Source organism: Limulus polyphemus, unplaced genomic scaffold (genome assembly GCF_000517525.1).
Source record: "Limulus polyphemus unplaced genomic scaffold, Limulus_polyphemus-2.1.2 Scaffold9732, whole genome shotgun sequence".
Taxonomy (NCBI): domain Eukaryota; kingdom Metazoa; phylum Arthropoda; class Merostomata; order Xiphosura; family Limulidae; genus Limulus; species Limulus polyphemus.
In genome coordinates, this window is record NW_013675342.1 from 16961 (window position 1) to 23586 (window position 6626).

A 6626-nucleotide genomic window follows, 5' to 3' on the forward strand; every position below is an offset into this window, starting at 1 on the left:
AAGTTTCTCAGAAAGAATTTTCTACAGGAAATTAACAAACGAACAGAGAGGTAACAATATTTTCAGTTTCAAATTCCATTATTCGACGAAATTACTACATCCTTATATTGGTTAATTTAGCGTCTTAGTCCATGGTAGCTCTGCGGTAAGTTTCAGGGCTTATAAGGCTAAAATTCAGGTTTGATCTCAAGGATGATAATACTACAGATGGTCCATTGTGCAGCTTTGTGATTATCGACATATATATATAATTTGGCGTCTTATATCAGGAACTCTAAAAGCTCGAAACAAATATTTAATTTATCAAAAATGAGGGCTAAATAAGACATTATCCTTTAAATATTTTTGTTTTTTAAGGTAAAGCCACATTGACTAATTGACTATTTGTTATGTCCACCGCAGGGAATCAACCCCAAATTTTAGCGTTGTAACTACGTAAAATTACTGCTATCTCACCGGGGGGGGGGGGCATTATCCTTTAAAATCTTAGAGGTGTTTGTTGAACAAAGAGCTAGCTACCTGCAAATAGCCTTCTCTGATTTTGAGCTATCTCTAAATCTTGGGCTAGTACAGTTTGACTAAATAGTAGGATTTGATCATTACTTTTAAAGCGTTTCCACAACTCCAAAATGTAGAGTACATATGAGCTACGATCCACGAACCTTTGGATTCATATTTCGAACGCTCTAACTATTAAATCTCGCTCCCCTCCTCTAATGGCTTAATAGCAAGTTTGTGGGATTATAGTTATAGCGCTAAAATTCAGAGTTTTATACCCGCGGTGAGCAAAGCACAGAGAGCCAATTATGTAGCTTTTTGCTTAAATAAAACAAACTATGGGCAATAAAATCCACCGGACCTTTATAATCTCAAAAATTGTTTGTTTGTTTGCTTTTGAATTTCGCGCATAGCTACACGAGGGCTATCTGCGCTAGCCGTCCCTAATTTAGCAGTGTAAGACTAGAGCTAGTCATCACCACCCACCGCCAACTCTTGGGCTACTATTTTACCAACGAATAGTGGGATTGACCGTCACGTTATAACGCCCCAACGGCTGTAAGGGCGAGCATGTTTGGTGTGACGGGGAATCTCAAAAGTAAAAACGTACGAAACAATGTCTTTTAATTTTCGAAGCACATGACTGTATCTTTTTTTTAGAGATATACCTTTCAAAAATAGTGCACAGTACTGGAAATATGGAATTTTATGATAGGATAAAACTTTCGACAATTAAGATAATTTTTTTTGTTTAGATATTTATTTTGGATAAAATATTTTTATGGGCTTACTAAAATGAAATGTATAAACTATTCTTCCAAGAAACGCTTAGTGACAACATATGCAAACTTTGACTCGCACGAAAAGTGTGTAAATGTGAATGATTACGTAGAATTGTGAGTAACGTTGAAATATTATTATTATTATTTTTAATTACATGTTCTATTGTATTATCAACTAGTAATGATAAACTATTACGCTTGATAGAAAGTTTGTGGTCTCGGTAAGAGAGGACGTGTTGGATAAAGTAGGCCCGAGATTTGAACTTACTTTAAAGTTTATTGTTTTTAATTTTATTATATTTTGGTGGTAATTATTCGTTCTTTTATTATTTTTCATTTTGTAATTTCTGCTGATCTGGTTAAGTTTACTGAGGCCAACGATTCTTACAGTTGTCATTTGTGTACTAGTTAAGGAAGTTAAATAAAACCTTTCTGTGAGTGTGAGGCTTGTTAAGTTGTTTGCGTTTTAATCAATCGTGTACAATAAAGGAACCCAATACAGAGGTAACAAAATTTTCTTCTTTCAGCACTTCTGGTGTGGTACCTCTGTGTAATCCCAAATATCCCCTGGTGTTTCAGTTACTATAAACGTTGATAATTCTGCTCTTAATTTGTTTTTATCATCTGCAGATATTTGTTGCAAAACAGTTTCAACATAAACCCTTAATTAAATTAGGTTATTATTAGATGTCTTATGCCATGGTACAGTTCATGTTGCATTAAGGACATTTTTGTGAGTAATAGGATTGCAGCGGATAAAATGGAACAACAAATATTTACTACTATCAAATACACAGCAACATCTGTGTATCATGTGTCTAGTAGTTAAACAATGAGCTGAAATTTCAGGTCTGTTGTTATTGTTGTGCAGCTAGATAAGAAGGAAAAAAGTGTGGTGACATTCATTATTTTTAAATAACTAAAACTGGTTTGCATTGTTATACTGAATAAATTCACTATTCTCACTGTTCCTTACTAGGAAGTTTCTTTTACAGTGGAAGTTCGAAATAGTTGTTACCAAGTCTGTACTAACAAAGTACAAATTAGAATCATCACAAGGCCCCCAGTGGACGTACAATGCTAGAAACTGGGTTTCGATTTCCGTGGTGGGCAGAGCACGTATAGCCCATTGTGTAGCTTTGTGCTTAATTTCATAACAAAACAAGCAAACAAATCATTACAAAGGTACTAGAAAAGCATCTTAGATATCGGGTCTTTTAAACTGCAGATTTTTTTTGTAATGTGACATCTCTCGTGATGATCACTGACCTTAAGGTTCTACAGCAGAATGCTTCGACTTTAGCGGCAAGCGAAAATGAGTTCAAACACTGTTCTGATTCAAATTTTTCCCATGTTATCATAATTTGTGAATTTTGGTTAACTCCAAATCTTGATTTGACTTTTCAGGTTACTCTGTGGTTTTGTCATCTTGTCATGGTGGACTTTTTATACAGCAAGATATAAATTACTTTCTGATTGTTACTTATTGGATTTCTCCCTTTGAATGTTTGCAAGCCAATATTTCGAGGTGTGCTCTCTTCAACACTCCTATTTCTCTGTAGAATCCTTTAACTGTAAACAATTACTTTGGATGGTCCAAACCACTGACTTCTATGCCCGTATGTGCGAGTCTTTCAGTGTACACCACTCCTTGTGGAAATCATGAGACCACACGATTCCCATGATAAAGAAATGGCTTTTATTGATTTTATAACTGTACTGGATTATATAATTGGAAAATCTGTCCATTTAAACATTATTCTTATAATATCTCCACAATTAAAGTAATAAATATTCCTAGCTTGTTTCTCACTTTTCCTCAAAACAATTTGTTTTTTAGGTGAAAGATATATTTCCAAGTGCAAAATTTTATAAAATCTTTGACTCCAATTCTTTCAAATGCTTGTCATTTTGAATCTATTTTAATTGATGTTGTTCATACTCTAGTTTTGACTTACATATTTCTAACAAGATAATTAAAAATTGTTAATTTAAAAATGGAAATAGGGATCGTCAAAAAGTACAGAAACAAGTTGAATCAAAATGCAAAGATTACATTTTCAAGCCTACAACTAGGGACTCTTAAAAGAAATTAAACAAACAAGGCTGGAAATATTGTATACATTATTTTCTCAAGCTACAAGTCCCTATTTTGACTACATGTCTACAGTACTTATCAATATTGACCCCATGTCTATAGTACTTATCAGTTTTAGTACTGAACCAGGTGGTTTTGTGCCTGAGATTTCATGTAAATGTGTTTAACAAACTTGAGAAATGATGTACATAGATTTTGGTACTGTATATCTAGTTGTTTTTGCAAGAAAGGCTTAAGTGCTGGAATGGCATCGAGGAGAAACTTGTCTAGTAGCGATGAAAAAAGTGATAAAATCTCTCCTTCTCTTTCAAGAGTCAACATAAAAATTAGTCCTCTGATCTGTGCAAGAGGTTTTTAGTAGGTTTGCCCAGGTTTTAATATAATCTTTGGAGCCATTTTTTCTGTATAGGTGCTACTATAGCGTGAGGTCTACCACACTATAGCGTGAGGTCTACCTTCCATTAGTACTATAGCGTGAGGTCTACCGCTGCATTATCCATCCCTCATGGATATCACACATTTCCATACATTTATTTTAGCGATAAACACTTAATTTGATACATTTTTATACATGTTTGATAGACCTGGGTAGGCGACATATGGCGGTAGACCTCACGCTATAGTAGCACCCAATAATAATATGAAGAACAAATGGATGAATTTTGTCTAACAATTATTGTGTAATTCCTTTATTATGAACCACTATGTTTCTTGGTTGGTTGCTGAATGTAATAAATAATTCAGTACATCTGTGACGTAAACCCTATGGTTCCCTTTGTAGAAGGTTCACAGAAAGTTCTTAAATAGATAGTGTACCTGTAAGTTTGATGCCATTTTGTAATTCTTACAAGATTTGCTCTTGTTCACCAGCAAATTTAATAATATTTTTACAAATTGTTAGTTGGTATATACTTATAAAATACCAATTTATTGGTATACTTTAATGAAATGTGATCCTGTTTATTTTCATTCAAAGAGTGATGTTTTCAAGTTTCTTTCGTGGAAGGGATAGTGAACAACTTCCCCCAGCAACCCCCCTTCAGGCCCAGAGAAGCCTTCAAATTGAAACATTGAAAAGATATAATTTAAGGTAAAAAGATTTTCTGTGTGAGAATTTCATTTTGTTTTAACCATTTGGGAAAGATTGCCTACATGCATGTCTTGGTAATGTAGATTAATATATGTACATAAAGGAAAGATTGCCTACATGTATGTCTTGGTAATGTAGATTGTAATGTAGATCAATATATGTACATAAAGGTAAAGACTGCCTACATGTATGTCTTGGTAATGTAGATTGTAATGTAGATCAATATATGTACATAAAGGGAAAGACTGCCTACATGTATGTCTTGTTGATGTAGATCAGTATATGTACAGTGGTATAAATAGAACAAGAAACAATGACAACAGACAAGTTTAGGTACACTATGTGTCAAGTGGTATAAATATAACAAGAAACAATGACTAGAGACAAGTTTAGGTACATGACACATCCAGTGGTATAAATATAACAAGAAACAATGACTAGAGACAAGTTTATGTACATGACACATCCAGTGGTATAACAAGTTTAGGTACATGACACATCCAGTGGTATAACAAGTTTATGTACATGACACATCCAGTGGTATAACAAGTTTAGGTACATGACACATCCAGTGGTATAACAAGTTTATGTACATGACACATCCAGTGGTATAACAAGTTTAGGTACATGACACATTCAGTGGTATAACAAGTTTAGGTACATGACACATCCAGTGGTATAACAAGTTTAGGTACATGACACATCCAGTGGTATAACAAGTTTAGGTACATCAAACATATCAGTCACTTTCTTCTTGGTTAGGTTTAGAATAACAACATTATGTTTGTTGCTGTTGTTTTACATAGTTTCAATATCTAACTTGTAACTTTAAAATATATTACAATAAAATATTATTTTATATTTTTAAAATAATACCTGACGTTTTGTTGTTATTTGTTCGTAGTGTTGCAGAAATTTCCAGAGATACTGAGTACAAGATAAACTTCAGTTTAGGAAGTGCCTCGCTTGCTTTAGAAATGTAAGTACGATAATAGTGATTATCTAATGTGTCCTGAATTTAAGCAAATATTAGATTATCATTAACCTGCCAATGTTTCCATATTGGCATTATGTGGTCACCATGCATTTTTCTTTTATGTCTTTCAGATCATTTATTGATCGAATCTTAATTATCTAATACTAATGTATCATTGTCTCTATTTTATCAAGATTCCTGAGTTTTTTGTAAAAGTTAGGGTTTCATAATAATGTTGAAGAGTTAGGCTGATTGACTTTCAAACTGACATCCTTCTCATAATGTAAAACAATACACATTTTATGTATTAGTTATAAAAAGGCATTAAGTGTACTCTGTCGTATATACCTCTTATAGCTATTTAACTTTGGTGGGGAAAAAAACTGTCAAAAACTTGTGTTTCCAACATGTGTACGTGGGAAACTTGCATGCAGAAAGTTACCACAACATGACAGAATGAAGTCCTTTATACAATATGTAGTTTATCCTGTCACTAAAACTGTGTACCACAACATGGCAGAATGAAGTCCTTTATACAATATGTAGTTTATCCTGTCACTAAAACTATGTACCAGGACATGACAGAGTGAAGTCATTTATACAATATGTAGTTTATCCTGTCGTACATAGTTTTAGTAGTACATAGTTTTAGTGACAGGAGAAACTACATATTGTATAAAGGACTTCATTCCGTCATGTCCTGGTACATAGTTTTAGTGACAGGATAAACTACATATTGTATAAAGGACTTCATTCCATCATGTCCTGGTACATAGTTTTAGTGACAGGATAAACTACATATTGTATGAAGGACTTCATTCTGTCATGTCCTGGTACATAGTTTTAGTGATAGGATAAACTACATATTGTATAAAGGACTTCATTCCATCATGTCCTGTATAAAGGACTTCATTCTGTCATGTCCTAATATGTAGTTTATCCTATCACTAAAACTATGTACCAGGACATGACAGAATGAAGTCCTTTATACAATATGTAGTTTATCCTGTCACTAAAACCATGTACCAGGACATGACAGAATGAAGTCCTTTATACAATATGTAGTTTATCCTATCACTAAAACTATGTACCAGGACATGACAGAATGAAGTCCTTTATACAATATGTAGTTTATCCTATCACTAAAACTATGTACCAGGACATGACGGAATGAAGTCCTTT